Here is a 10799-nt window from a genome sequence, read left to right on the forward strand (position 1 = left end):
CCAAAAGCAACGGCAGCCAAAGCCAAAATTGACAAATGGGATCTCATTAAACTAAAGAGCTTCTGCACAGCAAAAGAAACTACCATCAGAGTGAACAGGAAAACAAAGAAATTCTTAAAGAGAGTATAGAATAAACCCATTTCTAAACATACATCTAAAAGCAGCACACTTGTCAATGACCTTTTGTGTGTTTGTGTTCAACACACTAACTTTGTAGTATAATATTGTGGGCACTTTGCATGCCCCACGCTCTGATGATTGATGACCACTACTTTCTATAACCTCTGTCTTATCCTAGTCTATTATTTTCTGGTTGAGTCATTCTCACCCCACCACTAAATCCTAACCAAATCATCTCTTTAATAATGTTAATATTTTCAATCAATTAAATTCTTGTGTATTTGTGGAAAAATTCAAACCCTTTATTGTAACAATTAAAATGCTATTTTAATGTCTGAATTGAGACAGTGTATGTTGATTCCACATTTCTGGGGTTATAGCTCATAATTGAGCATAAAAACTAACAATAATTCTCCTCTATTTTGGATGAACCTCATAGTCTCTATGACCTTCATTGATATCATTTGTGAAATGGGACTACATGATGATTTATTGAAATAATAAATGTAAAGCACATAGGACAGTATCTGACATTATTTATGAAGTACTTCAAAACTCAAACTTTGGTGAAATTCAAAAGACTTAACATTGAAAATCAATTGTTATTTTTGTGATTTTGTGTTTTTTTTTCTCTTTATGAAATTTTGAGGCATTAAAATTCGTATTTTGGGCCAGGTGTGATGTTTCCTATAATCCCAGCACTTTGGGAAGCCAAAGAGGGCTGATCACTTGAGGTCAGCAGTTTAAAATCAGTCTGGTCAACATGGTGAAACCCTGTCTCTACTAAACATACAAGAATTAGCTGGACATGGTGGCAGACACCTGTAATCCTAGATACTTGGGAGGCTGAGGCAGGAGAATTGCTTGAACCCAGGAGACGGAGGTTGCAGCTAGCCAAGACTGTGTCATTGCACACCAGCTTGGGCAACAGAGCAAGATTCCATCTCAAAATAAATAAATTAGTAATAAAATTGGCATTTTACATTAAATTCATCCTAACGATATGTGAAAAATTTAAATGGGATTTGTTCTTGAAAGTCTTAAGATGGAAAAAGTATAAAATGACAATATACTAAAAATATATTTTAAAAGTTATTTTTTCCAACTATAAAATTATTACACCAAATTATTCTCAAAGATTAGAATTATGATAAAATATATTCAGTATTATTACACTGTGGGATTTATCTTAAAGCAAAAATAGAATCAAAATATTTTACCTCATTTTCTATGAACACATAATCAATAGTAAAATCAATTATTAAAACGCTTCTCTATTTTAAATTTCTTATTTTTTTAAAAAAAGTTGACAACATTACAATCATCACCAAATATGACAATTTTTTTTTGTAAAAACATACAGTTATACTTAAAATAACTGATTGGATTTGTATTAAGCCATTCTCACACTGCTATAAAGAACTACCTGAGACTGGGTAATTTATGAAACAAAGAGAAACTTGAGTTGACTCACAGTACCGCAGGCTGTATAGGAAGCTTGGATTGGGGAGGCCTTAGGAAATTTACAGTCCCCGGCAGAAGGTGAAGAGGAAGCAAGCATGTCTTACCATGGCAGAGCAGGAGAGAGAGAGAGAGAGAGAGATAGAGAGTGAGAGCAAAGAAAGAAGTGCCACACACTTTAAACAACCAGATCTTGTGAAAACTCACTCACTATCTCACTAACAGCAAAGGGAGAGTCTGACCCCAAGATCCAATCACCTCCCACCAGGCCTCTCCCCCAACCTGTGGGAATTAGAACTCGAGATGAAATTTGGGTGGTAACACAGAGACAAACCATATCAGGATTTCAACATATAAAACACATAATGAGATTTTCACTTTGTTACACCAAGAAATGTTTCAACTTTTGAAAATATGTATTATTAAAAATAAGTCCAAATAGCATCATAAAATATTAATATCATTAATAGAAATTAGAGATGATAATGATCACAATTATCATTGATTATGAACTATAAAGACATGAAAAAGGACACTGAAGTAGGCACTCAACTATTTAGTCCTTGAGAGGCCAGTGTAAAAACCAGTGAAAATGACAGGCTTTTGTCAGTTTCTGTCAATTTCATCCTCCAAGCCAAACTTTAAAGAATCTCTACTTAAGAAGTACTCAATAATTCTCCTCTAGATATTAGTCTTCTGTATGTTCTTCTGTGTGTATGAGATCTAATTTGATAATTACACTTAAAAACTAAGTGATATACATTTCAAAGAAAAATACTTCTGCTGTTTGTTTGAATTCAGGATTCGGAAGAATCAAAATTTCTCACACCAGAGGCAAAAATAATAAAATTTGAAATCTGGAAAAGTGTTTTAAATGTTGTTCCTTATTTAAAAATGAGTGTTTCAGAAAGGACTATCTGCAAATAGCATATTACTACTAATTTTAGTTAATACATATTAACTGTTTAAATCTGAGAAATTCATTTCAGTGACTTAATATTTAACCATCCAAGCATTTGCTTTCACTCATGGTTCTTTTATTTAGAAACAGAATTTCACTCTTAGGATAATTTGATAAATGTCATGTCAGCAGTTTTGGAATAGAGTCTTCTGTTGTTATAAAAACTGGCAGACACTAAACAGACAAAGTCTCAGAATAATTGATATGGACAACAACAGTAAGAATTTAGACTCCCAGTAGGCAAACCACCTGTACAAACAACACTTCTAACTTCAATTTGAGTTGCTGGCTTCTGAACACTCAATTATTTAGGGCATTCAAAGGATTTCACTAATGAAAGAAATATCTACAGGCCTGAATTATGAGAGTGTTTTTTTAATCATTAAAGATTAGATTTCAATAGTAAATATTGCAATTGCTAGGTTGATGACAAATGCTTTCTTCCAAGTGAATGATAAGCTTTCTATTTTAATACATTATGAATATGTTTTTCTTCAGAATATTTTAATGCTATTTTACTTCAAATCTTCAAAGTCAAGGATTTATAGAGGCAGAATATAAAAAGATAGAAAATGACCATCCAGATGTTTCTACATTCCAAGACTGTCATTGCATTGCCATCCAGACAGTCTGTTCTGGATTCTTAAAAAATTAGTTTAGGTTAAAGGGGTGAACTACTTGTACAATGCTCTCTTTTAGCACTAATATGCATTGAATATCCTGTCATTACAATGAATTGGCTTAGACCCCCGACTCAAATTTGAAGGGATAATAATATTTTGTTTTGTTTTGTTTAAGCATAGGGATTTAAATTATCTTAGAATAAATTTTAAATTTCAGGACAGTTTTATATTTACAGGAAAAAATTTCAAGGTAGTATAGAGAATTCCCACACAACTTGTAACCAGTTTCTGCTGTTATTAACATCTTACATTAGTATGGTACATTTTCACAACTAATGAACAAATATTGATGTATTATTATTAACTAAAGTTCATGCTTTATTCAGACTTCCTTAGTTTTTATCTAATGTCATTTTTAGGTTTCAGGATCTCACCACATGACTTTTAGGCATCATGCATCCTTAGGTTTCTTATGGCTGTGACAGTTTCTCTGACTTTCCTTATTTTGAAGACCTTGACAGTTTTGATGAGCCCTGATCAGATATTCTGAAAAATGCTAATCAATTGGAATCTGTCTGATATTTTTCTTCTCATGGATAGACTGGGGTCATGGGTTTGGGAGAAGAAGACCAAGGTGATGGATTATTATCTTTATCTCATTTTGTCAAAGATATAGAGATTATAAATGTGACTCGTCCCTTCTGAGGTTGACCTTGATCTCTTGACTTAGTGTTTTTCAGGTTTCTTCACTGAAAATATACTCTTTTCTTTACCTTTTCATACTGTGCTATTTGGGAAAAAAGTCATGGTGAGCAGTTAACCTCTATCTCCTTAAGGTCAAAATATTTACACAATTTGGAATTTCTCTGTACAAGATATTTGTCTCTTCTCCCCATTTATTTATTTTTAAAATAAGTATGGACTCAGTAACATCCACTTCAAGTGGTGTGTTATTATATAATACTACTTTATTTATTTAATTTAAAATGTTTCACAATAGCCACTGGTAATTCTTAAATTGGCTTCTGTTTCACTTTTATATACCGTGTGTGTGTGTGTGTGTGTGTGTGTGTGTGTGTGTGTGTATTGACTATTTTCTTACTTTCTGGTACTACAAAATACTTCAACTTTATCTTGTGTGTTTCCTGATCCAGTCCTGTTCCAGGCCTAGAATCAGGTATGTCTCCAAGGAGCCCTGGCTCCTTTATTTTTTTTATGTTTTTTTATTTTGAGATGGAGCCTCACTGGTCACCCAGACTGGACCAGACTGTAGTGCAGTGGCACGATCTCAGCTCACTGCAACATCTGCCTGCCAGGTTCAAGCAATTCTTCTGTCTCAGCGTCCTAAGTAGCTGGGACTACAGGTGTGTGCCACTATGCCCAGCTAATTTTTGTATTTTTAGTAGAGAGGGGGTTTCACCATGTTGGTCAGGCTGGTCTTGAACTCTTGACCTAGTGATCTGCCCACCTTGGCCTCCTAAAGTGCTGGGATTACAGGCCTGAGCCACTGTGCCCAGTCACCCTGGCTCCTCTTATTGGAGAACAGTATTAGAAACCAAATCTGGGTGCTAGATGTACACATTGCTAGTGGTGTATCATTGATTCTAAGTCCTCTCAGCTGATAGAGCAAGGAAATGTATGTATGTATTAATGCTAACCTCGGTATCTACACATATCTGTTTCTATATGTAATCATCTGTGTTTCTGTTAAACTAAACATGATTTTATACTGATGACTTCAATTCTAATTTATTACCACTACAAGTCTCAGACTGGACTTGTGAAAAATAAAAATGTATGTTTGGCAGATACCCTAAGCGTGTAGTCCAGCAACCATTTTGCTAAAGAGACTCATATGGATGGAAGGGAACTACATTTCATTCATCAGACAATGGGAGAAAGACCCCAAAGGCATTTCAGAGATCTTCCAAGCAAGCTAAACCTTGAGGACAAGGATTCCAGAGGGGTGCCCATGGGACCTCAGGTTTCACTGCCCTGAGACACATCAAAATTCACTCTGCTCCCCAAATTGTAGCACAGCACTTTTAGCTTTCTCAGCTGTGGCCTAAGTGAGCTCAGATGTGGCTTGACCTACTGCTCCAAAAGTTACAAGCTCTAATGGTTGGTTGGGTTCATGTTATAGCTTGGATATTTGACCCTCTAACCCTCATGTTGAAATTTTATCCCCAGTGTTAGAAGTGGGGCCTAATGTGAGGTGTTTGGGTCATAAGATTGGATCTGCTTGGCACTATCTTCATGGTTATGACTTAGTTTTCACTCTGCAAAAGTTCGGCCAAGAGTTGATTGGTTAAAAGAGCCTTACCCCTTCCCACTTGCTCTTTCATTTTCTCTCTCACCACGCTAGCTCCCCTTCACTTCCCCTTCACCTTCCACCATAAATTATAGCAGCCTGAGCCCCTCACCAGAAGCTGCGCAGATGCCAGAGCTATGCTCTTGTACAGTCTGCAGAGCCATAGGCCAAAAAAACTCTTTTCTTTATGAATTACTCAGCCTCAACTATTCCTTTATAGCAACATGAAAGAACTAAGACAGTCCACATGGTGCTAATTCTGCAGGCACACAGAATGCAAGAGCTGTGGGCATGTCAGCCTCTACCAAGGTTTCAAAGGTGTTTCAAACCGTCTGGGGCCTCAGGCACAGACTTGTTGCAAGGGTGGAGCCATTGCAGAGAGCCCCTGTGAAGACAATGTCTAGTGAAGTTGTGATAGTGGGGAAGTCCTTGAAATCACAAAACCATAGTACTGTCAGAATGCAGCTCTAGCTTGAAAAGGCCACAATCATGAAACTCTAACCTGTGAGAGCTTCTGGGTAGACTGTGCCCAGCAAAACAATAGGAGTAGAGCTGCCTGAGATCTGGAGCACACAACCCCAGCCCTAGTGGGCCCAGGATGTGGGATATGGAGATAATAAAATCTCACTGAAGATTCTTTTTCAGCTTTAAGATTTAATATCATCTTTCCTATTGGATTTTGGACTTAGTTGGGTCCTATTACTTCATCACTATATTTTGAAAGTCAATCATTTTTTATGATTTCACAGGCTCTTGGTTGAGGATAATTTGTCTCAGGGAAAATTATGTCTTGGGTCTCACCTATGTCTAGTTTAGATGAGACTTTAGACTTTGAAATTTTGAGTTGGTGCTGGAACTAAAACTTTGGGTTTATTGGGAATAATTAATGTATTTTGCAAGTGAGAAAGACAAAAATTTGGGGGATCTGGGCAGAATGCTATGGACTGAATGTGTTTCTCAAAGTTTATGTATTAGAAGTTTAATTCCCAATAAAACAATGTTGGGAGGTAGGACTTTGTAGAGGTGAATGGATAAATGCCATTATCACAGAAGTATATTTCTGATAAAAGAAGGAGTTTAGCCCCCCTATTCTTCCTCTACCCATGCATGCTTTTTTGCCCTTCTGCCTTTCACCATTGGATGACACAGCAAGAAGGCCCTTGCCATATGTAGTCCATCATTCTTGGATTCTACAGCCTCCAGAACCATGGGTGAAATAAGTTTCTTTAAAAATTAATCATTCCATAGTATTCTGTTATAGCAGCATAAAACAGACTGAGACACCATGTTTCCCCTGCCATTGCTCCTTCTTTTCTGTTTCTCTAACACACACACAGAAACACTTTTCATTTTAGGGCTTTTGTACTTGCTACTTCCATTGACCGAATAAGTTTCAGAAAATACTGTCATGTCTTATTGTCTTACTTCATTCACTCTCCCATAGAGAGGAGTTAGCTTCCATATATAATCAACATCCTGTCCCCACTCACATTATATGTATTTTCTTTCATTGTCCAGCTTTATTTTGCTTCAAAGCTCTTGTTACAACTTGATACATTATTTATTTGTTGATTTTCTATTCCATGCACCACAACTAGTTTGGAAGCTTCACAAGATAGATTTTGTTTTCTCTATTGATGTCTCTAGAACCTGGTGCAGGGCAGGTATACATATTAGATGCTCAATAAATGTTTGTTTGTTTATGTATTTATTTATTATTTGAGACAGTCTCGTTCAGTCACTCAGGCTGGAGTGCAGTGGCATGATCTCGGCTCACTGCAACCTCCACCTCCTGGGTTCCAGTGATTCTCCTGCCTCAGCCTCCCAAGTAGCTGAGATTACAGGTGGGCACCACCATGCCTGGCTAATTTTTGTATTTTTACGAGAGACAGTGTTTCACCATGTTGACCAGGCTAGTCTGGATCTCCTGACCTTGTGATTCACCCACCTCAGCCTCCCAAAGTGCTGGGATTATAGGTATGTGCCACCGCACCCAGCCAATAGATGTTCTTAAATTGAATCAAACTATTCTTCAAGCCAACTGAACTTATTCTTATTTTTGTTATTAGTGCTTTGCAACTAAGATCACTTTTATTAGATAAATGCTAATTTCATTAATCTTTACTAACATTTAGTGAAGAAAATACAATGTGTTCCAGATGGAAAGAATTTCTTGAAAACTAAGAAACTGTAATTTAAGGTGAACTCTTTATATTTACTGTGTTCTATTAAAAGGAATACCTATTGTATAGCTAAGAAACATTAAAATAGCAGTTCATATAATCCATTTTTGTTGGGAAAGGAAAAATAGCAAAGAGTGAAATGTATCCCATTGTAGACATTTTTTTAAAAAGTTACTAAAAGAAATTTACTCTACTAATCTGAGAATAGTATTAGTATAGCCTTATATTTCACAACAAAGAAAATCAAATGTATAATTTAAGAGGGATTCAGTTTACATAAAAAGTGGGAACTGAGGGATCACAAATTTACATAAGTCACCTTGAATGTCAAACCCTTTGCTGGATATTTTATAAATATTATCTAATTTAATATTTTAATACTCCTTTCTGATGAATATTACGGTTACTATTTTTGCTGAGAATAAAACTGAGGTTCAGGAAAACTATTTATTTTCCTGAGAGCATAAAACTAGTACTTGATATCCAAACCTAAAGCTTCAAGCATCCAAACTCATGAAAAAAACAGAATTTTTTTCCCAATAAATATGTAAAGCTATTGATATGCACACAGACATACAGTATTGTCTGAAAAGCCTTTGTTTGGAAATTAAGTCCCAAAAATATTAAAATGCTTAACTGCGGTTATCAGTATATCAAGTCAAACTTTAGTTGTTTACTAGAAAAACTAGCTCACTGATGTTTTACAGATGAACAATGTTAGCTCGGCTCTAATTACTTAAAAATGTATGTAATTATATAAACAAGGAGACTAATAATAGGAAATGATATTTGCATATTAATCTGCATTAGCAAGTGCTAGACCCACTTTTTAAAATACATTATAACAGAGGATAGAGAGAAAAATATAAAAACACAAGAAACAACAGTGATATTTATAGTAAACTATGACTAAAATGAACTTTAAGACTGTTAGCATACTTCTATAAAGACTGAAACATCAAATAAAATGCTTTCTCACATCAAAATGTAAGTGTGGAGGAAAAAAAGGAAGAAAATTACCAACCAGTAAGAAAACTTTTTGCTAAACATTATGTGATAAAATAAAATATATTGTCAACTAAAAAAGAGAGGTCTATATGGCTTCAACAAAATGAAGACATTATGTATGTCTAATGGTAACTCACCATTGGAGATACAAAAATACTAAAGTTTAGATAATACCTGTGTTAAATTAAATTTTTACCTGTAGAGTATGATACAAAATAAAATTAAGATGTGCTCCAGATTGTGCTGGGGTGAGAAGATCCTGATAGGCTGGATCTAGAAATAGGCGATGTTTGAGCTTCGAGGTGTTCAAACATCTCAATCCTCTTGCAGCTGACTAGTAGCATCAGGCCCAGAATGCAGCCAAGTCCACAGTCACCTCAGTCAGGACCCAGACATAGGCTCCACTACCATAGCCATTCATGTGATGGGCACAACTAGGACAAAGGTGGTTGCCAACACCTCTTCTCCAAGGTATAATCATTCAAAGAGTAAATATATATTGAACAGACTCCTAAGAGCCAAGTGCTGTTTTAAGCTCTATTTGAGTCTCTTCAAAGGAGCTTATGATGAAATTCTACAGCTGCAATTTCAGCATCTGCATTTGCTCTCTCAGAGGTTTTTGAACTGGGCATGTTGTATATAAGCCTGCTACTGGTTTCACTTTAGAAGGAACAAATACAAGATGGCGATAACTGTAACTGCTGGATTAACTCTGGGAATGCCAGGCACAGTGACTACAGCTGTTAACAGGTACCAATTCAGGATTCAATAGGTCTATAGCAAATGCTGCACCATTTACTTTAACTCTTACTTCTACTTAGCTGGTGGTCTTGTTTCATCTACTCTGACATTGATACAGGAGTGCTGGGATGGGAAGAGTGTGGTCCCCTTAAATGACAAAGAAGGGGGAAGGCAAGTGCTTGGTAAGGGAGGGTATAGCCCCTGGCTAGGGTTTCACCCCCACTGAAGGTGAGGACAGGCATTTTTGTTGCATTTCCTAAGACCACTTTAGCCCACCAGGCCCTAATCCTGGGCCTATAAAAATCCGAGACCCTCGCTGGCTGACACACAAGCAGCTGGTCATCCAGAGGAGCATGCTGGCAGAAGAGCACACCTACAGGCACGGGCATGCTGGCAGGCCATCCACCAGTGGGGTGAGGCCGAGTTTTCCAGGGCTGTCGGAGGAGAGCTGGGGTTGCCAAGCATAGGGTGGCCTGACTCCAGGGGAAAACCATCTCCCTTCTGGCTTCCCCATCTTCTGAGAGCTACTCCCATTCAATTAAACCTTGCATTCATGTGCAAGCCCACATGTGATCGGATTCTCCCCGTACACCAAGCAAGAAACCCTGAGATACAGAAAGTCTTTCTGTCCTTGCGACAAGTTAGAGGGTCTAATTGATCTGCTTATCACAAGCCACTTATAGACCTAAAAGAGCGCCCTGTAACACATGCCCACTGGGGCTTCAGCTGTAAACATTCACCCCTAGACATTGCCGCGGGGTCAGAGCCCCACAGCCTGCCTGTCTGTTTGCTTCCCTAGAGATTTGAGCAGGGAGGCACTGAAGAAGCGAGCCACAGCCCCATCATAAGGTGGTGGGACAAGGGAACCTTTCCTGTTTCAACATCAACTCTAGCAGCTCCCATGGGATTTACTCCAGATAACTTGGGTAGAACAATAACAACTACAAACACATCAGCAAATGTCTCTCTAAGAAAAGTCATTGCTGGCTTGGTCAGTTTGCTCTTCCAAAGTACAGACGCAACATCAAGACACGGGCAGGTTATAGGTATGACTTTGAAAACTGCTGTAGCTACTTCAGCTGTAGCCAATGAGAAACTAGGTGGGGTATATTTATTACCTCATAATATAAAAGACTGACAGAAAAGTGATAAAAGGATAATAAACCACTTAAGGACAAAAATCTTCCACGTGTCAGGACATAAAAATTCTCGAGAAATTGTAAATAAACAGAAAATAGAAATAAAAAGGAAAATATTAAAGCAATGATAAAAGTGGAAGAAGATATAGGCCGGGCGCGGTGGCTCAAGCCTGTAATCCCAGCACTTTGGGAGGCCGAGACCGGCGGATCACGAGGTCAGGAGATCGAGACCATCCTGGCTAACACGGTGAA

Source organism: Colobus angolensis, unplaced genomic scaffold, assembly GCF_000951035.1.
Source record: "Colobus angolensis palliatus isolate OR3802 unplaced genomic scaffold, Cang.pa_1.0 Scaffold280, whole genome shotgun sequence".
Lineage (NCBI taxonomy): Eukaryota > Metazoa > Chordata > Mammalia > Primates > Cercopithecidae > Colobus > Colobus angolensis.